Source organism: Taudactylus pleione, unplaced genomic scaffold, assembly GCF_031769625.1.
Source record: "Taudactylus pleione unplaced genomic scaffold, aTauple2 ptg000695l, whole genome shotgun sequence".
Taxonomy (NCBI): domain Eukaryota; kingdom Metazoa; phylum Chordata; class Amphibia; order Anura; family Myobatrachidae; genus Taudactylus; species Taudactylus pleione.
The window spans coordinates 2906999-2933986 of NW_028285097.1; positions in this window are offsets into that span (position 1 = coordinate 2906999).

A 26988-nucleotide genomic window follows, 5' to 3' on the forward strand; every position below is an offset into this window, starting at 1 on the left:
ACTGAAGAGGGTGAGGAATCTGTGGATGAGGAGGATGAGGACGGCTTCTTGCCTCCGTAGAGCCAGTTTGTGCAGGGACAGATTAATTGCCAGCTTGTTTTGTGGGGGCCCAAACGAACCAATCATTTCAGCCACAGTTGTGTGGCAGACCCTGGCGCTGAAATGATTGGTTTGTTAAAGTGTGCATGTCCTGTTTATACAACATAAGGGTGGGTGGGAGGGCCCAAGGACAATTCCATCTTGCACCTCTTTTTTTTCTTTGCATTATGTACAGTTTGGGGCCTAGTTTTTCAATGCCATCCTGTCTGCCACTGCAGTTTCACGCCTAGATGGGTCACGTGTTTGTGCCGCCCACTCGTGTCGCTTAGCATAGTCATCCAGCTACCTCGGTGCAACCTTTTGGACATAAAAACACTATTGTGAGGTGTGAGGTATTCAGAATAGACTGGAAATGAGTGGAAATTAAGGTTATTGAGGTTAATAATAGCATAGGAGCAGAAAAACCTACAAATTCTGTGATTTTAGCTGTTTTTATGCTTTTTTTCAAAAAAATACAGATCCAAAACACAAAACCCAGAACCCAAAACACGGAAGGGTGGTTTTGGCAAAACCAATCCAGATCCAAAACACGAAGAAAGATCCAGATCCAAAACCAAAACACAAAACACGAAAAGTGGCCGGTGCACACCCCTACTATAAACCAGCAAGACACATTAGGGGGTAGATTTGCTAATGAGCAGGGTGTCACAGCAGTCCATCATCGGCAGCTTAGACCCTCAGGGGTCTAGTTACTAAGCAGTGTTAGGAGACAGAGTGAAAAGTGATAAGGTGCCAGCCAATCAGCTCCTAACTGTCATTTTTCAAACACAGCCTGTGAGATGGCAGTTAGGAGCTGATTGGCTGGCACCTTATCACTTTTCACTCTGTCTCCTAACACTGCTTAGTAAATAGACTCCTCAGTTTTAAAACGCCAACAGATATAATCGCTAAACCATCCTAATTTACTGAAGCATTCCTATTGCTGTTTTAAAACTATCGCTCGAATCCTGTGATGATCAGCGGCTTTGACAACGTGCTCCTTGGTAAATCATCCCTCAAGTGCACTACTTCAGCGTACGTGCCATGTATATTATATAACGTAGACATAGAAGCTATGGGGTGGGGCTGGCAAAATCCTGCCTGATGCAGATAAAGTGTACTCTGAACTTCTGGGAACTATAACTAACTGGTATCATGCCAGACTGCTTAGCAGTACCCTTCTGGATGCAGGGTACCACAAATCAACACTGCAGGTCCTCATGACTTATAAACCCATGAAGACTGTACACAATGTACCCTTGTTAGAACATATTTGGAGGAGAGGACACAGCACATACCTGGAGGAGAGGACACAGCACACACCTGGAGGAGAGGACACAGCACATACCTGGAGGAGAGGACACAGCACATACCTGGAGGAGAGGACACAGCACGCACCTGGAGTAGAGGACACAGCACGCACCTGGAGTAGAGGACACAGCACATACCAGGAGTAGAGGACACAGCACATACCTGGAGGAGAGGACACAGCACATACCTGGAGGAGAGGACACAGCACACACCTGGAGGAGAGGACACAGCACATACCTGAAGGAGAGGACACAGCACATACCTGGAGGAGAGGACACAGCACGCACCTGGAGTAGAGGACACAGCACGCACCTGGAGTAGAGGACACAGCACATACCAGGAGTAGAGGACACAGCACATACCTGGAGGAGAGGACACAGCACGCACCTGGAGTAGAGGACACAGCACGCACCTGGAGGAGAGGACACAGCACACACCTGGAGGAGAGGACACAGCACACACCTGCAGTAGAGGACACAGCACATACCTGGAGGAGAGGACACAGCACATACCTGGAGGAGAGGACACAGAACATACCTGAGCAGAGGACACAGTACACACCTGGAGGAGAGGACACAGCAAGCACCTGGAGTAGAGGACACAGCACGCACATGGAGGAGAGGACACAGCACATACCTTGAGTAGAGGACACAGCACATACCTGGAGGAGAGGACACAGCACACACCTGGAGGAGAGGACACAGCACGCACCTGGAGGAGAGGACACAGCACACACCTGTAGTAGAGGACACAGCACATACCTGGAGGAGAGGACACAGCACATACCTGGAGGAGAGGACACAGAGCATACCTGGAGGAGAGGACACAGTACACAACTGGAGGAGAGGACACAGAACATACCTGGAGGAGAGGACACAGTACACACCTGGAGGAGAGGACACAGTACACACCTGGAGGAGAGGACACAGCACGCACCTGGAGGAGAGGACGCAGCACATACCTGGAGGAGAGGACGCAGAACATACCTGGAGGAGAGGACACAGTACACAACTGGAGGAGAGGACACAGCACATACCTGGAGTAGAGGACACAGCACATACCAGGAGGAGAGGACACAGCACACACCTGGAGGAGAGGACACAGCACGCACCTGGAGGAGAGGACACAGCACGCACCTGGAGGAGAGGACACAGCACACACCTGTTGTAGAGGACACAGCACATACCTGGAGGAGAGGACACAGCACATACCTGGAGGTGAGGACACAGAATATACCTGGAGGGGAGGACACAGTACACAACTGGAAGAGAGGACACAGCACACACCTGGAGGAGAGGACACAGCACACACCTGGAGGAGAAGACACAGCACATACCTGGAGGAGAGGACACAGCACATACCTGGAGGAGAAGACACAGCACACACCTGGAGGAGAGGACACAGCACGCACCTGGAGTAGAGGACACAGCACGCACCTGGAGGAGAGGACACAGCACCCACCTGGAGTAGAGGACACAGCACCCACCTGGAGTAGAGGACACAGCACACATCTGGAGGAGAGGACACAGCACACACTTGGAGGAGAGGACACAGCACATACCTGGAGCAGAGGACACAGAACATACCTGGAGGAGAGGACACAGCACACACCTGGAGGAGAGGACACAGCACACACCTGGAGGAGAGGACACAGCACATACCTGGTGGAGGGGACACAGCACACACCTGAAGGAGATGACACAGCACACACCTGGTGGAGAGGACACAGCACACACCTGGAGGAGAGGACACAGCACACACCTGGTGGAGAGGACGCAGCACACACCTGGAGGAGAGGACGCAGCACATTCGTGGAGGAGAGGACACAACACACACCTGGAGGAGAGGACACAGCACATACCTGGTGGAGGGGACACAGCACACATCTGGAAGAGATGACACAGCACACACCTGGAGGAGGGGACACTGCACACACCTGGAGGAGGGGACACAGCACACACCTGCAGGAGAGGACACAGAACATACCTGCAGGAGAGGACACAGCACATACCTGGAGGAGGGGACCCAGCACATACCTGGTGGAGGGGACACAGCACATACCTGGAGGAGAGGACACAGAACATAACTGGAGGAGAGGACACAGCACAAACCTGGAGGAGAGGGCACAGCACATACCTGGAGGAAGGACACAGCACACTCCTGGAGGAGAGGACACTGCACATACCTGGAGGAGTGGACACAGCACACACCTGGAGAAGAGGACACAGCACACACCTGGTGGAGAGGACACAGCACGCACCTGGTGGAGAGGACACAGCACGCACCTGGTGGAGAGGACACAGCACGCACCTGGTGGAGAGGACACAGCACGCACCTGTTGGAGAGGACACAGCACATACCTGGTGGAGGGGACACAGCACATACCTGGAGGAGAAGACAGAGCACATACCTGGAGGACAGGACACAGCACACACCTGGAGGAGAGGGCACAGCACACACCTGGAGGAGAGGACACAGCACACACCAGGAGGAGAGGACACAGCACACACCTGGAGGAGAGGGCACAGCACACGCCTGGAGGAGAGGGCACAGCACACGCCTGGAGGAGAGGACACTGCACACACCTGGAGGAGAGGACACAGCACACACCTGGAGGAGAGGACACAGCACATACCTGGAGGAGAGGGCACAACACATACCTGGAGGAGAGGATACAGCACATACCTGGAGGAGAGGCCACAGCACATATCTGGAGGAGAGGACACAGCACACACCTGGAGGAGAGGACACAGCACATACCTGGAGGAGAGGACACAGCACATACCTGGAGGAGAGGGCACAGCACATACCTGGAGGAGAGGGCACAGCACATACCTGGAGGAGAGGACACAGCACATACCTGGAGGAGAGGACACAGAACACACCTGGAGGAGAGGACACAGCACACACCTGGAGGAGATGACACAGCACACACCTGGAGGAGAGGGCACAGCACACACCTGAAGGAGAGGTCACAGAACATACCTGGAGTAGAGGACACAGCACACACCTGGAGTACAGGACACAGCACACACACCTGGAGGAGTGGACACAGCACATACCTGGAGGAGAGGACACAGCACACACATGGAGGAGAGGGCAGAGCACACACCTGGAGGAGAGGCCACAGCACACACCTGGAGGAGAGGCCACAGCACACACCTGGAGGAGAGGGCACAGCACACACCTGGAGGAGAGGGCACAGCACACGCTTGGAGGAGCGGGCACAGCACACGCCTGGAGGAGAGGACACAGCACATGCCTGGAGGAGAGGGCACAGCACACGCCTGGAGGAGAGGGCACAGCACACATCTGGAGGAGAGGACACAGCACATGCCTGGAGGAGAGGGCACAGCACACACCTGGAGGAGAGGACACAGCACACACCTGGAGGAGAGGACACAGCACATATCTGGAGGAGAGGGCACAGCACACACCTGGAGGAGAGGGAACAACACATACCTGGAGGAGAGGACACAGCACACACCTGGAGGAGAGGGCACAGCACATATCTGGAGGAGAGGACACAGCACACACCTGGAGGAGAGGGCACAACACATACCTGGAGGAGAGGACACAGCACACACCTGTTGGAGAGGGCACAGCACATACTGTACCTGGAGTAGAAACATCAGACACATTGAAGACAGGAAACACGTAATGAGATTAAATAAACACCAGGCGGAATAATACCTCAAACAGGAGCCAACTAATAGTAATCACATACAAAATGCCACGGTGACACAAGATTTATTCCTTAGTAATAAAAAATTATATCTGTATTTAATTTTCCCACTGTATGTTTTACCAAGTCTGTGATTTACATCACTGGTATTACAATGTTTGTGTACACATATTAATTGTAATTTCTGTGTATGAGGCGAATCTGTGTCTGCAGATGACTATGAAGACACGTCACCTGAGTAAGGAAACATTCGTATAGTGATATAAACACGATTTGCCGGAGGGTCCTCTGATCTCAGAGACTTTCATTGAAGAGTCTCTTTTCCCTGAAACTACGATGATGAAAGAAGGAGACTCAGAGGACGGTGTCATGCTTTACTGATGGCTCTTTCATTGTGTTTTAATCATTATTTCTGTTCATTTACTAACATTGCATACTGATCGCATCTCTTTTACTCTATGTTTGCACAGGTTACACGTGTCAGCCCAGGGGATGACACTGAGGACTTTTAAACAACATGCTCAGGGAGCTCCCGGTGCATTTCTCAGGTGATTAGTTCTCATACAGAGCTGTAACTAGGGTGGGAGAGGGCACCAGCAGACCCCCCACTCACCCCTGTGGTGGGCTGATAGTAGTCACACCTGGCATTGGGGCACATGTTGCACCACCTTAGCTATGGCTGTCTGCTACGTACAGTCTCATATGATAGTGCATCTTCTGCATTCTGCCTATTAGAGCATAGATTTTAGCTTTCACAAGAGATCACCTCATTTAACGGCAGATTCACTAAGCACGGAAGCCTTGAAGACCAATTCTGCACCTTGTGGAGGTGCGGGCAGAACTAGCCTATCATAATGGCAGAACGGTGCGCAACTTGTGGCTGATTGAATCCGCCCCTTAGTGTCATTGTCTCCAACTAGTAACCAGTACAGTTACTATTTGGTAATACCTACAATATATTGGCTTTATTTGGCACAGACTATAATGTGACCTGACTCATTGCAGTATTACATCACTTCCTGTGTACCTCCCACCAGCCAAATATTATATCTACATTCATAATATTGTCACCCAGAATGACCTGTTCATCACACAACTTACTATTACACACAATATAATTCCTCATCCACCCCACCAACATACCTAATCTGAATAAGATAGGCCTCCTAACAGGCATATATGCAGCCCCCCCCCTTACTGTACAGGGGCTACACTAGGGATGGCCATTGATGGGTTAATTAGCCATCAATACTTGCCAACAATGATACCATTGGTGGTTAAGCTCGATGGTATCAAAGCCATAGACATGGGAACCATCGATGGTTCATTCTCTGATGGTCATCCTTGCTCTATTAATCACACGGCAGCAAGCCAATCAGAAGTTTGCACCAGGGGGTGGTGCTAGGCTCCATGTCCTGGTGCCAAGTACTGTAGAAAAAAGAAACATTGGGGATCTCTGTACCATCAATGATGAGGATTTCGGTTATTGATGGCAAAACCATTGTTGATGGCCATTTGTAGGCTACGGTGGACCCTAACCTCCAATTTTCAACCTCTATTTAGAGAGGAGATATGCACATACATACACGTATACATCTCAGGGCCTGATTCAGCTTGGAACGCTAAAGCGACTACGCATGCAGTTCAACTGCGGTAGTATGCTAACTCATTGCGATCGCTATGCCACTGCAGCACTACATAAGGACGCCCACTTTACCGTACACGCATCCGTAACATTTAGCAAGACTGCGAACACATCGGTACAATCGAGTACCATCGCAGCCTCACACACACTTGCACAAGCCCTGACATTACTCAGGAATTACTAACCTCATCACACGCAGTGATTACACAAGACTGAGAAACCATCAGTAACATGGAGTACCATCACATACTCACACACACTTACACAGCTCTGACCTTTCTTAGGAATTACTAACATCATCACACGCAGTGATTACACAAGACTGAGAAACCATCAGTAACATGGAGTACCATCAAAGCCTCACACACACTTACACAGGCTCTGACCTTACTCAGGAATTACTAACCTCATCACATGCAGTGAGTACACAAGACTGAGAAACCATCAGTAACATGGAGTACCATCACATCCTCACACACACTTACACAGGCTCTGACCTTACTCAGGAATTACTAACCTCATCACACACAGTGATTACACAAGACTGAGAAACCATCAGTAACATGGAGTACCATCACATCCTCACACACACTTACACAGCTCTGACCTTTCTTAGGAATTACTAACCTCATCACACGCAGTGATTACACAAGACTGAGACACCATAAGTAACATGGAGTACCATCACAACACAGGTTCTGACCTTACTCAGGAATTACTAACCTCATCACACGCAGTGATTACACAAGACTGAGATACCATCAGTAACATGGAGTACTATCACAGCCTCACACACACTTGCACAAGCCCTGACCTTACTCAGGAATTACTAACCTCATCACAAGCAGTGATTACACAAGACTGAGATACCATCAGTAACATGCAGTACTATCACAGCCTCACACACACTTGCACAAGCCCTGACATTACTCAGGAATTACTAACCTCATCACACGCAGTGATTACACAAGACTGAGAGACCATCAGTAACATGGAGTACCATCACAGCCTCTCACACACTTACACAGGCTCTGACCTTACTCAGGAATTACTAACCTCATCACATGCAGTGACTACACTAGACTGAGAAACCATCAGTAACATGGAGTACCATCACAGCCTCACACACACTTACACAGGCTCTGACCTTACTCAGGAATAACTAACCTCATCACACACAGTGATTACACAAGACTGAGACACCATCAGTAACATGGAGTACCATCACAGCCTCACACACACTTACACAGGCTCTGACCTTACTCAGGAATTACTAACCTCATCACATGCAGTGAGTACACAAGACTGAGAAACCATCAGTAACATGGAGTACCATCACATCCTCACACACACTTACACAGGCTCTGACCTTACTCAGGAATTACTAACCTCATCACACACAGTGATTACACAAGACTGAGAAACCATCAGTAACATGGAGTACCATCACATCCTCACACACACTTACACAGCTCTGACCTTTCTTAGGAATTACTAACCTCATCACACGCAGTGATTACACAAGACTGAGACACCATAAGTAACATGGAGTACCATCACAACACAGGTTCTGACCTTACTCAGGAATTACTAACCTCATCACACGCAGTGATTACACAAGACTGAGATACCATCAGTAACATGGAGTACTATCACAGCCTCACACACACTTGCACAAGCCCTGACCTTACTCAGGAATTACTAACCTCATCACACGCAGTGATTACACAAGACTGAGATACCATCAGTAACATGCAGTACTATCACAGCCTCACACACACTTGCACAAGCCCTGCCATTACTCAGGAATTACTAACCTCATCACACGCAGTGATTACACAAGACTGAGAGACCAACAGTAACATGGAGTACCAACACAGCCTCACACACACTTACACAGGCTCTGACCTTACTCAGGAATTACTAACCTCATGACACACAGTGATTACACAAGACTGAGAGACCAACAGTAACATGGAGTACCATCACAGCCTCACACACACTTACACAGGCTCTGACCTTACTCAGAAATTACTAACCTCATCACACGCAGTGACTACACTAGACTGAGAAACCATCAGTAACATGGAGTACCATCACAGCCTCACACACACTTACACAGGCTCTGACCTTACTCAGGAATAACTAACCTCATCACACACAGTGATTACACAAGACTGAGACACCATCAGTAACATGGAGTACCATCACAGCCTCACACACACTTACACAGGCTCTGACCTTACTTAGGAATTACTAACCTCATCACGCGCAGTGATTACACAAGACTGAGATACCATCAGTAACATGGAGTACCATCACATCCTCACACACACACACAGGTTCTGACCTTACTCAGGAATTACTAACCTCATCACACGCAGTGATTACACAAGACTGAGATACCATCAGTAGCATGGAGTACTATCACAGCCTCACACACACTTGCACAAGCCCTGACCTTACTTAGGAATTACTAACCTCATCACACGCAGTGATTACACAAGACTGAGATACCATCAGTAACATGGAGTACTATCACAGCCTCACACACACTTGCACAAGTCCTGACCTTACTCAGGAATTACTAACCTCATCACACACAGTGATTACACAAGACTGAGAGACCATCAGTAACATGGAGTACCATCACAGCCTCACACACACTTACACAGGCTCTGACCTTACTCAGGAATTACTAACCTCATCACACGCAGTGACTACACTAGACTGAGAAACAATCAGTAACATGGAGTACCATCACAGCCTCACACACACTTACACATGCTCTGACCTTACTCAGGAATTACTAACCTCATCACACACAGTGACTACACTAGACTGAGAAACCATCAGTAACATGGAGTACCATCACAGCCTCACACACACTTACACAGGCTCAGACCTTACTCAGGAATTACTAACCTCATCACACGCAGTGATTACACAAGACTGAGAAACCATCAGTAACATGGAGTACCATAACAGCCTCACACACACTTACACAGGCTCTGACCTTACTCAGGAATTACTAACCTCATCACACTCAGTGATTACACAAGACTGAGACACCATCAGTAACATGGAGTACCATCACAGCCTCACACACACGTACGCAGGCTCTGACCTTACTCAGGAATTACTAACCTCATCACATGCAGTGAGTACACAAGACTGAGAAACCATCAGTAACATGGAGTACCATCACATCCTCACACACACTTACACAGGCTCTGACCTTTCTTAGGAATTACTAACCTCATCACACGCAGTGATTACACAAGACTGAGACACCATAAGTAACATGGAGTACCATCACATCCTCACACACACTTACACAGGTTCTGACCTTACTCAGGAATTACTAACCTCATCACACGCAGTGATTACACAAGACTGAGACACCATATGTAACATGGAGTACCATCACATCCTCACACACACTTACACAGGTTCTGACCTTACTCAGGAATTACTAACCTCATCACACACAGTGATTACACAAGACTAAGATACCATCAGTAACATGGAGTACTATCACAGCCTCACACACACTTGCACAAGCCCTGACCTTACTCAGGAATTACGAACCTCATCACACGCAGTGATTACACAAGACTGAGATACCATCAGTAACATCGAGTACTATCACAGCCTCACACACACTTGCACAAGCCCTGACCTTACTCAGGAATTACTAATCTCATCACACGCAGTGATTACACAAGACTGAGAGACCATCAGTAACATGGAGTACCATCACAGCCTCACACACACTTACACAGGCTCTGACCTTACTCAGGAATTACTAACCTCATCACACACATTGACTACACAAGACTGAGAAACCATCAGTAACATGGAGTACCATCACAGCCTCACACACACTTACACAGGCTCTGACCTTACTCAGGAATTACTAACCTCATCACACGCAGTGATTACACTAGACTGAGAAACCATCAGTAACATGGAGTACCATCACAACACAGGTTCTGACCTTACTCAGGAATTACTAACCTCATCACACGCAGTGATTACACAAGACTGAGATACCATCAGTAACATGGAGTACTATCACAGCCTCACACACACTTGCACAAGCCCTGACCTTACTCAGGAATTACTAACCTCATCACACACAGTGATTACACAAGACTGAGATACCATCAGTAACATGCAGTACTATCACATCCTCACACACACTTACACAGCTCTGACCTTTCTTAGGAATTACTAACCTCATCACACGCAGTGATTACACAAGACTGAGACACCATAAGTAACATGGAGTACCATCACAACACAGGTTCTGACCTTACTCAGGAATTACTAACCTCATCACATGCAGTGATTACACAAGTCTGAGATACCATCAGTAACATGGAGTACTATCACAGCCTCACACACACTTGCACAAGCCCTGACCTTACTCAGGAATTACTAACCTCATCACACGCAGTGATTACACAAGACTGAGATACCATCAGTAACATGCAGTACTATCACAGCCTCACACACACTTGCACAAGCCCTGACATTACTCAGGAATTACTAACCTCATGACATGCAGTGATTACACAAGACTGAGAGACCATCAGTAACATGGAGTGCCATCACAGCCTCTCACACACTTCCACAGGCTCTGACCTTACTCAGGAATTACTAACCTCATCACATGCAGTGACTACACTAGACTGAGAAACCATCAGTAACATGGAGTACCATCACAGCCTCACACACACTTACACAGGCTTTGACCTTACTCAGGAATAACTAACCTCATCACACACAGTGATTACACAAGACTGAGACACCATCAGTAACATGGAGTACCATCACAGCCTCACACACACTTACACAGGCTCTGACCTTACTCAGGAATTACTAACCTCATCACATGCAGTGAGTACACAAGACTGAGAAACCATCAGTAACATGGAGTACCATCACATCCTCACACACACTTACACAGGCTCTGACCTTACTCAGGAATTACTAACCTCATCACACACAGTGATTACACAAGACTGAGAAACCATCAGTAACATGGAGTACCATCACATCCTCACACACACTTACACAGCTCTGACCTTTCTTAGGAATTACTAACCTCATCACATGCAGTGACTACACTAGACTGAGAAACCATCAGTAACATGGAGTACCATCACAGCCTCACACACACTTACACAGGCTCTGACCTTACTCAGGAATAACTAACCTCATCACACACAGTGATTACACAAGACTGAGACACCATCAGTAACATGGAGTACCATCACAGCCTCACACACACTTACACAGGCTCTGACCTTACTCAGGAATTACTAACCTCATCACATGCAGTGAGTACACAAGACTGAGAAACCATCAGTAACATGGAGTACCATCACATCCTCACACACACTTACACAGGCTCTGACCTTACTCAGGAATTACTAACCTCATCACACACAGTGATTACACAAGACTGAGAAACCATCAGTAACATGGAGTACCATCACATCCTCACACACACTTACACAGCTCTGACCTTTCTTAGGAATTACTAACCTCATCACACGCAGTGATTACACAAGACTGAGACACCATAAGTAACATGGAGTACCATCACAACACAGGTTCTGACCTTACTCAGGAATTACTAACCTCATCACACGCAGTGATTACACAAGACTGAGATACCATCAGTAACATGGAGTACTATCACAGCCTCACACACACTTGCACAAGCCCTGACCTTACTCAGGAATTACTAACCTCATCACACGCAGTGATTACACAAGACTGAGATACCATCAGTAACATGCAGTACTATCACAGCCTCACACACACTTGCACAAGCCCTGCCATTACTCAGGAATTACTAACCTCATCACACGCAGTGATTACACAAGACTGAGAGACCAACAGTAACATGGAGTACCAACACAGCCTCACACACACTTACACAGGCTCTGACCTTACTCAGGAATTACTAACCTCATGACACACAGTGATTACACAAGACTGAGAGACCAACAGTAACATGGAGTACCATCACAGCCTCACACACACTTACACAGGCTCTGACCTTACTCAGAAATTACTAACCTCATCACACGCAGTGACTACACTAGACTGAGAAACCATCAGTAACATGGAGTACCATCACAGCCTCACACACACTTACACAGGCTCTGACCTTACTCAGGAATAACTAACCTCATCACACACAGTGATTACACAAGACTGAGACACCATCAGTAACATGGAGTACCATCACAGCCTCACACACACTTACACAGGCTCTGACCTTACTTAGGAATTACTAACCTCATCACGCGCAGTGATTACACAAGACTGAGATACCATCAGTAACATGGAGTACCATCACATCCTCACACACACACACAGGTTCTGACCTTACTCAGGAATTACTAACCTCATCACACGCAGTGATTACACAAGACTGAGATACCATCAGTAGCATGGAGTACTATCACAGCCTCACACACACTTGCACAAGCCCTGACCTTACTTAGGAATTACTAACCTCATCACACGCAGTGATTACACAAGACTGAGATACCATCAGTAACATGGAGTACTATCACAGCCTCACACACACTTGCACAAGCCCTGACCTTACTCAGGAATTACTAACCTCATCACACACAGTGATTACACAAGACTGAGAGACCATCAGTAACATGGAGTACCATCACAGCCTCACACACACTTACACAGGCTCTGACCTTACTCAGGAATTACTAACCTCATCACACGCAGTGACTACACTAGACTGAGAAACAATCAGTAACATGGAGTACCATCACAGCCTCACACACACTTACACAGGCTCTGACCTTACTCAGGAATTACTAACCTCATCACACACAGTGACTACACTAGACTGAGAAACCATCAGTAACATGGAGTACCATCACAGCCTCAGACACACTTACACAGGCTCAGACCTTACTCAGGAATTACTAACCTCATCACACGCAGTGATTACACAAGACTGAGAAACCATCAGTAACATGGAGTACCATAACAGCCTCACACACACTTACACAGGCTCTGACCTTACTCAGGAATTACTAACCTCATCACACTCAGTGATTACACAAGACTGAGACACCATCAGTAACATGGAGTACCATCACAGCCTCACACACACGTACGCAGGCTCTGACCTTACTCAGGAATTACTAACCTCATCACATGCAGTGAGTACACAAGACTGAGAAACCATCAGTAACATGGAGTACCATCACATCCTCACACACACTTACACAGGCTCTGACCTTTCTTAGGAATTACTAACCTCATCACACGCAGTGATTACACAAGTCTGAGACACCATAAGTAACATGGAGTACCATCACATCCTCACACACACTTACACAGGTTCTGACCTTACTCAGGAATTACTAACCTCATCACACGCAGTGATTACACAAGACTGAGACACCATATGTAACATGGAGTACCATCACATCCTCACACACACTTACACAGGTTCTGACCTTACTCAGGAATTACTAACCTCATCACACACAGTGATTACACAAGACTAAGATACCATCAGTAACATGGAGTACTATCACAGCCTCACACACACTTGCACAAGCCCTGACCTTACTCAGGAATTACGAACCTCATCACACGCAGTGATTACACAAGACTGAGATACCATCAGTAACATCGAGTACTATCACAGCCTCACACACACTTGCACAAGCCCTGACCTTACTCAGGAATTACTAACCTCATCACACGCAGTGATTACACAAGACTGAGAGACCATCAGTAACATGGAGTACCATCACAGCCTCACACACACTTACACAGGCTCTGACCTTACTCAGGAATTACTAACCTCATCACACACATTGACTACACAAGACTGAGAAACCATCAGTAACATGGAGTACAATCACAGCCTCACACACACTTACACAGGCTCTGACCTTACTCAGGAATTACTAACCTCATCACACGCAGTGATTACACTAGACTGAGAAACCATCAGTAACATGGAGTACCATCACAACACAGGTTCTGACCTTACTCAGGAATTACTAACCTCATCACACGCAGTGATTACACAAGACTGAGATACCATCAGTAACATCGAGTACTATCACAGCCTCACACACACTTGCACAAGCCCTGACCTTACTCAGGAATTACTAACCTCATCACACGCAGTGATTACACAAGACTGAGAGACCATCAGTAACATGGAGTACCATCACAGCCTCACACACACTTACACAGGCTCTGACCTTACTCAGGAATTACTAACCTCATCACACACATTGACTACACAAGACTGAGAAACCATCAGTAACATGGAGTACCATCACAGCCTCACACACACTTACACAGGCTCTGACCTTACTCAGGAATTACTAACCTCATCACACGCAGTGATTACACTAGACTGAGAAACCATCAGTAACATGGAGTACCATCACAACACAGGTTCTGACCTTACTCAGGAATTACTAACCTCATCACACGCAGTGATTACACAAGACTGAGATACCATCAGTAACATGGAGTACTATCACAGCCTCACACACACTTGCACAAGCCCTGACCTTACTCAGGAATTACTAACCTCATCACACACAGTGATTACACAAGACTGAGATACCATCAGTAACATGCAGTACTATCACATCCTCACACACACTTACACAGCTCTGACCTTTCTTAGGAATTACTAACCTCATCACACGCAGTGATTACACAAGACTGAGACACCATAAGTAACATGGAGTACCATCACAACACAGGTTCTGACCTTACTCAGGAATTACTAACCTCATCACATGCAGTGATTACACAAGTCTGAGATACCATCAGTAACATGGAGTACTATCACAGCCTCACACACACTTGCACAAGCCCTGACCTTACTCAGGAATTACTAACCTCATCACACGCAGTGATTACACAAGACTGAGATACCATCAGTAACATGCAGTACTATCACAGCCTCACACACACTTGCACAAGCCCTGACATTACTCAGGAATTACTAACCTCATGACATGCAGTGATTACACAAGACTGAGAGACCATCAGTAACATGGAGTACCATCACAGCCTCTCACACACTTCCACAGGCTCTGACCTTACTCAGGAATTACTAACCTCATCACATGCAGTGACTACACTAGACTGAGAAACCATCAGTAACATGGAGTACCATCACAGCCTCACACACACTTACACAGGCTTTGACCTTACTCAGGAATAACTAACCTCATCACACACAGTGATTACACAAGACTGAGACACCATCAGTAACATGGAGTACCATCACAGCCTCACACACACTTACACAGGCTCTGACCTTACTCAGGAATTACTAACCTCATCACATGCAGTGAGTACACAAGACTGAGAAACCATCAGTAACATGGAGTACCATCACATCCTCACACACACTTACACAGGCTCTGACCTTACTCAGGAATTACTAACCTCATCACACACAGTGATTACACAAGACTGAGAAACCATCAGTAACATGGAGTACCATCACATCCTCACACACACTTACACAGCTCTGACCTTTCTTAGGAATTACTAACCTCATCACATGCAGTGACTACACTAGACTGAGAAACCATCAGTAACATGGAGTACCATCACAGCCTCACACACACTTACACAGGCTCTGACCTTACTCAGGAATAACTAACCTCATCACACACAGTGATTACACAAGACTGAGACACCATCAGTAACATGGAGTACCATCACAGCCTCACACACACTTACACAGGCTCTGACCTTACTCAGGAATTACTAACCTCATCACATGCAGTGAGTACACAAGACTGAGAAACCATCAGTAACATGGAGTACCATCACATCCTCACACACACTTACACAGGCTCTGACCTTACTCAGGAATTACTAACCTCATCACACACAGTGATTACACAAGACTGAGAAACCATCAGTAACATGGAGTACCATCACATCCTCACACACACTTACACAGCTCTGACCTTTCTTAGGAATTACTAACCTCATCACACGCAGTGATTACACAAGACTGAGACACCATAAGTAACATGGAGTACCATCACAACACAGGTTCTGACCTTACTCAGGAATTACTAACCTCATCACACGCAGTGATTACACAAGACTGAGATACCATCAGTAACATGGAGTACTATCACAGCCTCACACACACTTGCACAAGCCCTGACCTTACTCAGGAATTACTAACCTCATCACACGCAGTGATTACACAAGACTGAGATACCATCAGTAACATGCAGTACTATCACAGCCTCACACACACTTGCACAAGCCCTGCCATTACTCAGGAATTACTAACCTCATCACACGCAGTGATTACACAAGACTGAGAGACCAACAGTAACATGGAGTACCAACACAGCCTCACACACACTTACACAGGCTCTGACCTTACTCAGGAATTACTAACTTCATGACACACAGTGATTACACAAGACTGAGAGACCAACAGTAACATGGAGTACCATCACAGCCTCACACACACTTACACAGGCTCTGACCTTACTCAGAAATTACTAACCTCATCACACGCAGTGACTACACTAGACTGAGAAACCATCAGTAACATGGAGTACCATCACAGCCTCACACACACTTACACAGGCTCTGACCTTACTCAGGAATAACTAACCTCATCACACACAGTGATTACACAAGACTGAGACACCATCAGTAACATGGAGTACCATCACAGCCTCACACACACTTACACAGGCTCTGACCTTACTTAGGAATTACTAACCTCATCACGCGCAGTGATTACACAAGACTGAGATACCATCAGTAACATGGAGTACCATCACATCCTCACACACACACACAGGTTCTGACCTTACTCAGGAATTACTAACCTCATCACACGCAGTGATTACACAAGACTGAGATACCATCAGTAGCATGGAGTACTATCACAGCCTCACACACACTTGCACAAGCCCTGACCTTACTTAGGAATTACTAACCTCATCACACGCAGTGATTACACAAGACTGAGATACCATCAGTAACATGGAGTACTATCACAGCCTCACACACACTTGCACAAGCCCTGACCTTACTCAGGAATTACTAACCTCATCACACACAGTGATTACACAAGACTGAGAGACCATCAGTAACATGGAGTACCATCACAGCCTCACACACACTTACACAGGCTCTGACCTTACTCAGGAATTACTAACCTCATCACACGCAGTGACTACACTAGACTGAGAAACAATCAGTAACATGGAGTACCATCACAGCCTCACACACACTTACACAGGCTCTGACCTTACTCAGGAATTACTAACCTCATCACACACAGTGACTACACTAGACTGAGAAACCATCAGTAACATGGAGTACCATCACAGCCTCAGACACACTTACACAGGCTCTGACCTTACTCAGGAATTACTAACCTCATCACACTCAGTGATTACACAAGACTGAGACACCATCAGTAACATGGAGTACCATCACAGCCTCACACACACGTACGCAGGCTCTGACCTTACTCAGGAATTACTAACCTCATCACATGCAGTGAGTACACAAGACTGAGAAACCATCAGTAACATGGAGTACCATCACATCCTCACACACACTTACACAGGCTCTGACCTTTCTTAGGAATTACTAACCTCATCACACGCAGTGATTACACAAGTCTGAGACACCATAAGTAACATGGAGTACCATCACATCCTCACACACACTTACACAGGTTCTGACCTTACTCAGGAATTACTAACCTCATCACACGCAGTGATTACACAAGACTGAGACACCATATGTAACATGGAGTACCATCACATCCTCACACACACTTACACAGGTTCTGACCTTACTCAGGAATTACTAACCTCATCACACACAGTGATTACACAAGACTAAGATACCATCAGTAACATGGAGTACTATCACAGCCTCACACACACTTGCACAAGCCCTGACCTTACTCAGGAATTACGAACCTCATCACACGCAGTGATTACACAAGACTGAGATACCATCAGTAACATCGAGTACTATCACAGCCTCACACACACTTGCACAAGCCCTGACCTTACTCAGGAATTACTAACCTCATCACACGCAGTGATTACACAAGACTGAGAGACCATCAGTAACATGGAGTACCATCACAGCCTCACACACACTTACACAGGCTCTGACCTTACTCAGGAATTACTAACCTCATCACACACATTGACTACACAAGACTGAGAAACCATCAGTAACATGGAGTACAATCACAGCCTCACACACACTTACACAGGCTCTGACCTTACTCAGGAATTACTAACCTCATCACACGCAGTGATTACACTAGACTGAGAAACCATCAGTAACATGGAGTACCATCACAACACAGGTTCTGACCTTACTCAGGAATTACTAACCTCATCACACGCAGTGATTACACAAGACTGAGATACCATCAGTAACATCGAGTACTATCACAGCCTCACACACACTTGCACAAGCCCTGACCTTACTCAGGAATTACTAACCTCATCACACGCAGTGATTACACAAGACTGAGAGACCATCAGTAACATGGAGTACCATCACAGCCTCACACACACTTACACAGGCTCTGACCTTACTCAGGAATTACTAACCTCATCACACACATTGACTACACAAGACTGAGAAACCATCAGTAACATGGAGTACCATCACAGCCTCACACACACTTACACAGGCTCTGACCTTACTCAGGAATTACTAACCTCATCACACGCAGTGATTACACTAGACTGAGAAACCATCAGTAACATGGAGTACCATCACAACACAGGTTCTGACCTTACTCAGGAATTACTAACCTCATCACACGCAGTGATTACACAAGACTGAGATACCATCAGTAACATGGAGTACTATCACAGCCTCACACACACTTGCACAAGCCCTGACCTTACTCAGGAATTACTAACCTCATCACACACAGTGATTACACAAGACTGAGATACCATCAGTAACATGCAGTACTATCACATCCTCACACACACTTACACAGCTCTGACCTTTCTTAGGAATTACTAACCTCATCACACGCAGTGATTACACAAGACTGAGACACCATAAGTAACATGGAGTACCATCACAACACAGGTTCTGACCTTACTCAGGAATTACTAACCTCATCACATGCAGTGATTACACAAGTCTGAGATACCATCAGTAACATGGAGTACTATCACAGCCTCACACACACTTGCACAAGCCCTGACCTTACTCAGGAATTACTAACCTCATCACACGCAGTGATTACACAAGACTGAGATACCATCAGTAACATGCAGTACTATCACAGCCTCACACACACTTGCACAAGCCCTGACATTACTCAGGAATTACTAACCTCATGACATGCAGTGATTACACAAGACTGAGAGACCATCAGTAACATGGAGTACCATCACAGCCTCTCACACACTTCCACAGGCTCTGACCTTACTCAGGAATTACTAACCTCATCACATGCAGTGACTACACTAGACTGAGAAACCATCAGTAACATGGAGTACCATCACAGCCTCACACACACTTACACAGGCTTTGACCTTACTCAGGAATAACTAACCTCATCACACACAGTGATTACACAAGACTGAGACACCATCAGTAACATGGAGTACCATCACAGCCTCACACACACTTACACAGGCTCTGACCTTACTCAGGAATTACTAACCTCATCACATGCAGTGAGTACACAAGACTGAGAAACCATCAGTAACATGGAGTACCATCACATCCTCACACACACTTACACAGGCTCTGACCTTACTCAGGAATTACTAACCTCATCACACACAGTGATTACACAAGACTGAGAAACCATCAGTAACATGGAGTACCATCACATCCTCACACACACTTACACAGCTCTGACCTTTCTTAGGAATTACTAACCTCATCACATGCAGTGATTACACAAGACTGAGACACCATAAGTAACATGGAGTACCATCACAACACAGGTTCTGACCTTACTCAGGAATTACTAACCTCATCACACGCAGTGATTACACAAGACTGAGATACCATCAGTAACATGCAGTACTATCACAGCCTCACACACACTTGCACAAGCCCTGACCTTACTCAGGAATTACTAACCTCATCACACGCAGTGATTACACAAGACTGAGATACCATCAGTAACATGCAGTACTATCACAGCCTCACACACACTTGCACAAGCCCTGACATTACTCAGGAATTACTAACCTCATCACACGCAGTGATTACACAAGACTGAGAGACCATCAGTAACATGGAGTACCATCACAGTCTCACACACACTTACACAGGCTCCGACCTTACTCAGGAATTACTAACCTCATCACACGCAGTGACTACACTAGACTGAGAAACCATCAGTAACATGGAGTACCATCACAGCCTCACACACACTTACACAGGCTCTGACCTTACTCAGAAATTACTAACCTCATCACACGCAGTGATTACACAAGACTGAGAAACCATCAGTAACATGGAGTACCATCACATCCTCACACACACTTACACAGCTCTGACCTTTCTTAGGAATTACTAACCTCATCACACGCAGTGATTACACAAGACTGAGACACCATAAGTAACATGGAGTACCATCACATCCTCACACACACTTACACAGGTTCTGACCTTACTCAGGAATTACTAACCTCATCACACGCAGTGATTACACAAGACTGAGACACCATAAGTAACATGGAGTACCATCACATCCTCACACACACTTACACAGGTTCTGACCTTACTCAGGAATTACTAACCTCATCACACACAGTGATTACACAAGACTGAGATACCATCAGTAACATGGAGTACTATCACAGCCTCACACACACTTGCACAAGCCCTGACCTTACTCAGGAATTACTAACCTCATCACACGCAGTGATTACACAAGACTGAGATACCATCAGTAACATGGAGTACTATCACAGCCTCACACACACTTGCACAAGCCCTGACCTTACTCAGGAATTACTAACCTCATCCCACGCAGTGATTACACAAGACTGAGAGACCATCAGTAACATGGAGTACCATCACAGCCTCACACACACTTACACAGGCTCTGAACTTACTCAGGAATTACTAACCTCATCACACGCAGTGACTACACTAGACTGAGAAACCATCAGTAACATGGAGTACCATCACAGCCTCACACACACTTACACAGGCTCTGACCTTACTCAGGAATTACTAACCTCATCACACACAGTGACTACACAAGACTGAGAAACCATCAGTAACATGGAGTACCATCACAGCCTCACACACACTTACACAGGCTCTGACCTTACTCAGGAATTACTAACCTCATCACACGCAGTGATTACACAAGACTGAGAAACCATCAGTAACATGGAGTACCATAACAGCCTCACACACACTTACACAGGCTCTGACCTTACTCAGGAATTACTAACCTCATCACAGACAGTGATTACACAAGACTGAGACACCATCAGTAACATGGAGTACCATCACAGCCTCACACACACGTACACAGGCTCTGACCTTACTCAGGAATTACTAACCTCATCACACACAGTGATTACACAAGACTGAGATACCATCAGTAACATGGAGTACCATCACAGCCTCACACACACGTACACAGGCTCTGACCTTACTCAGGAATTACTAACCTCATCACACACAGTGATTACACAAGACTGAGATACCATCAGTAACATGGAGTACCATCACAGCCTCACACACACTTACACAGGCTCTGACCTTACTCAGAAATTACTAACCTCATCACACACAGTGATTACACAAGACTGAGAGACCATCAGTAACATGGAGTACCATCACAGCCTCACGCACACTTACACAGGCTCTGACCTTACTCAGGAATTACTAACCTCATCACACAGTGATTACACAAGACTGAGAAACCATCAGTAACATGGAGTACCATCAAAGTCTCACACACACTTGCACAAGCTCTGACCTTACTCAGTAATTGCTAACGTCAGTGCACTCTATCAGGCCTCAGGCTGCATATGCCATCATAGTGGATCATTTATGTACGCCCCTGCAATGGCGTGCAAACGCACTGGCACGCCTGCGTTTCCCCGACCACCCCCCATCATCTGCCACAAACGGCAATTAATGTCAATCACTCTGCGATGGGCCTGCGTAGCCACTGCGATTGCAGTCCAGATCGTAGTGAAGCATTTGCGCACGCGCACTGCGGCATTGCCGCATGTACAGTGCGAAATAATCAGCGATTGCGTGCGTATTCGGAGTTGCATACTGTAGGCCCTCAGCCTGCAGTTTTAACATTGTATAAATGATCTCAGCCACAATACGCATTCTTATCACTGTATTAGGGGCTGGGTGCCCTAGTGGAAATAGACAGCACCCCGGTATAGACTGCAGACAGCGCTGTGCTTCTGTTTTGTTATATCACGGTCGCACATTTACCAATTTAACTGCATAAGGAATTTCTAAATAACCATTCTTCAGTGTTCTCCCACACTGGTTCCTAATCAGGCATGCAGTGCACATCGCTCAATAGGAATCAGGCTTTAGAAGGATGAGGTGTAAACTGAAGTTGGAATTGAAAACTAGGAGAGAGCGGAGAGTTGGCTGCAGTGTCGGCGCTGTCGGAGCCTCGAATCAGAACCTTAATCTCTCAATCTGAGCACAACGGCAGCAGCTGGGAACATTGGCAGCTAGAAAGGTGCAAATTCTCCTATTGTTCAGACTTTGGGGTCCGCTGAAAAAAGGAGAGAGAGGAAAATTGCTATTTGTTAGTCATTTGCGGGTAGATTTTGCTATTCCTTGAATGTACAGAATTGAAGGCAATTCAAGCTCTGTGCACATGAGTAACTGAGGATAAACACTCCAGTTAATCTATGTATATTTCTCTGCTCAGGAATACATTAACTTTGCTATATACTGTAGTGAAGAAAAATAGTGGGGTTTTTATTAGGGATGTGCGGACCGGATTCTGTGGAATCCGGACTGCTCCGAACATCAGGTATCCGAGTCCACCCAAGCCACGGCTCGAGTGTTCCCGCCAACACGGATCCCACTGCAAGGCCGAATGTCAGCCTCCTGACGTTGGATCCTCATGAGAGTGCCGAACTCTCGCGAGAGGCGAGAGTTCGCCTCTAGATAAGGTGCCGAAACCGGATCTCTGCGCCATTTCACTTCTACGCTCCGCACTGCTCTGCTGAGATCACTGGAGGGACGAGAGTTGGACTAGTGGCTGTGCTGGCTGGGAGTGGACTACAGTGGGACAAGTGGCTGCGGTGGCTGGGACTATAGTTGGACAAGTGGCTGTTCTGGCAAAGTGGCTGTGTAAGGGGGCACACTGAATGCACGCTGTCGAGACTCACAAGTGGCTGTGTGTATTTTTGGTGCTGTACCCCACTGTGTATACAGGCACAGGCCTTTGCTCTCTGTGTATACAAGCACCATGACTCAATGGGTCTTAGCCCTCTGTGTATAAAATAAAAGCACCATGACTCCATGGGCCTTAGCCCTCTCTGTATACTAGCACCATGACTCCGTGGGCGTTAGCCCTCTGTATAAAATAAATTAAAAGCCCCATGACTCCGTGGGCCTTAGCCCTCTGTGTATACAAGTATCGTGACTTTGTGGGCCTTAGCCCTCTGTGTATACAAGCACCGTTACTCAGTGGGCCTTAGCCCTCTGTGTATACAAGCACCATGACTTTGTGGGCCTTAGCCCTCTGTGTATACAAGCAACACGACTTTGTGAGCCATAGCCCTCTGTGTATACAAGCACCATGACTCCGTGGGCCTTAGCCCTCTGTATAAAATAAATTAAAAGCGCCGTGACTCTGTGGGCCTTAGCCCTCTGTGTATAAAATAAAAGCACATTGACTCCGTGGGCCTTAGCCCTCTGTATAAAATAAATTAAAAGCACCGTGACTCTGTGGGCCTTAGCCCTCTGTGTATAAAATAAAACTTTACCTCTGAGGAAACAGCTTTTTTAATTAAGCTGAGAAACTAGTCAGGACGTCACCTCCTTCATTTTGAGGCACCTAGGATTCCTATGCTCAGCACCACTGCGGTCATTTCAGATCCACACGGAGCAGCTATACAGCAGAGCCTGTTGTGACCATGCAGACTGGGGTCTACTTACTAAGCAGTGTTAGGAGACAGAGTGAAAAGTGATAAGAAAGTGATAAGATGCCAGCCAATCAGCTCCCAACTGTCATTTTTCAAACACAGCCTGTGAGATGTCAGTTAGAAGCTGATTGGCTGGCACCTTATCACTTTTCACTCTGTCTCCTAACACTTGCACTGATTCAGAACAGCTTGCTCCCGGAGCCAGCTCGCAAGTGTGAAGGGCGTTTTTTTTTTTTTTTTTTGTGATCACCCACAGCTTTAGCGAGCGGCCAGGTGATGTCGCGATGGTCGCGACCATCGTGGCTTGTGACAAGTCCCTTGTGGTAGGTGACGAGACCCTTGTGGAGTGTTTTCTCGCTCGCTCCGGGGTTCGCGCACGCGCAGTGCACACGCCACCTGTGCGCACTTCCCGGCCATCGACACACTTGCGAGCGCATAGCGCTTGCGAGCGTGTCTGAATCAGGCCCACTGCTTAGTAAATAGACCCCTTAGTTACTTACAGCTGACTTTTCTGTTCAATGAACTGTCCGTACTTCACTGCGGAGCAGTGATCCTGCCACTCATGTGCACAACCAACGGCATTTGTCAGACATCACGGATCCCGTCAGAGGTATACGTAGGAGAGGCCTCTCCACTTTCAGTGCTGGTTTAGCACAATCACAGCAGGATTGTTTTAAATTTTTCTCATGAGAGACTTCTGAGACACGGACACACTTGCAGATCATAGGTACACATCCACCAATGTGGATTATTAATTATGTTACCTACTAATTGTTCCCCGCTTGCAGGATATTTACTATGCATTCATCTGTCATACTAAAAATTTATTCGAATTAAGTTACAAGTACTACAAAATGTATCCATCCCTGCACTGCTGGATCATTACTCCAATTGGATTTTACCTGTGCTCTTAATTACGTGACTTTTGCTGTTGTACTAAAGGAGCTATAGTCTTGATACTCATCGGTTCAGTGTGGACAAATTTTTCATATATATTTTTTAATTTTTATTTTTTATTTAATATTCATTTTTTATGTTTATTTTTATGTGGCCACATTGTTGCTTACTTATTTAGTTATTCCAGTGCTATCAGCTACTCATGTTCACCTAGGTCCATTAGGTCAGACATTTACTATTATTATATTGTACCTATTGGATTTGTTTTTTATTTCTGTGCTCACATTGATATTTTATATTTTAGACATTAAATACATTCATACTGGTACCACAGCACTCCCAATATTTGTTTTCTTTGTATAAAATAAAAGCACTGTAACTCCGTGGGCCTTAGGCCTCTGTGTATACAAGCACCATGACTTTTGGGGCCTTAGCCCTCTGTGTATACAAGCACCATGACATTGTGGGCCTTAGCCCTCTGTGTATAAAATAAAAACTCTGTGACTTTGTGGGCCTTAGCCCTCTGTGTATACAAGCACCGTGACATTGTGGGCCTTAGCACTCTGTGTATAAAATAAAAGCACAGTGACTCCGTGGTCCTTAGCCCTCTGTGTAAATAATAAAAGCACCGTGACTCCGTGGGCTTAGCCCTCTGTGTATACAAGCACCGTGACTTTTTGGGCCTTAGCCCTCCATGTATACAAGCACCATGACATTGTGGGCTTAAGCCCTCTGTGTATAAAATAAAAGCACCGCGACTCCGTAGGCCTTAGCCCTCTGTGTATATAATAAAAGCACCATGATTCCATGGGCCTTAGCCCTCTGTATATAAAATAAAAACACTGTGACTTTGTGGGCCTTAGCCCTCTGTGTATACAAGCACCATGACATTGTGGGCCTTAGCCCTCTGTGTATAAAATAAAAGCATTGTGACTCTTTGGGCCTTAGCCCTCTGTGTATAAAAGAAAAGCATCGTGACTCCGTGGGCCTTAGCCCTCTGTGCATAAAATCACAATGACTCCATGGGCCTTAGCCCTCTGTGCATTAAAGCACCATTACTCCATGGGCGTTAGCCCTCTGTGCATAAAATAACCGTGACTCTGTGGGCCTTAGCCCTCTGTGCTTAAAATCACCGTGACTCCGTGAGCCTTATCCCTCTGTGTATAAAATAA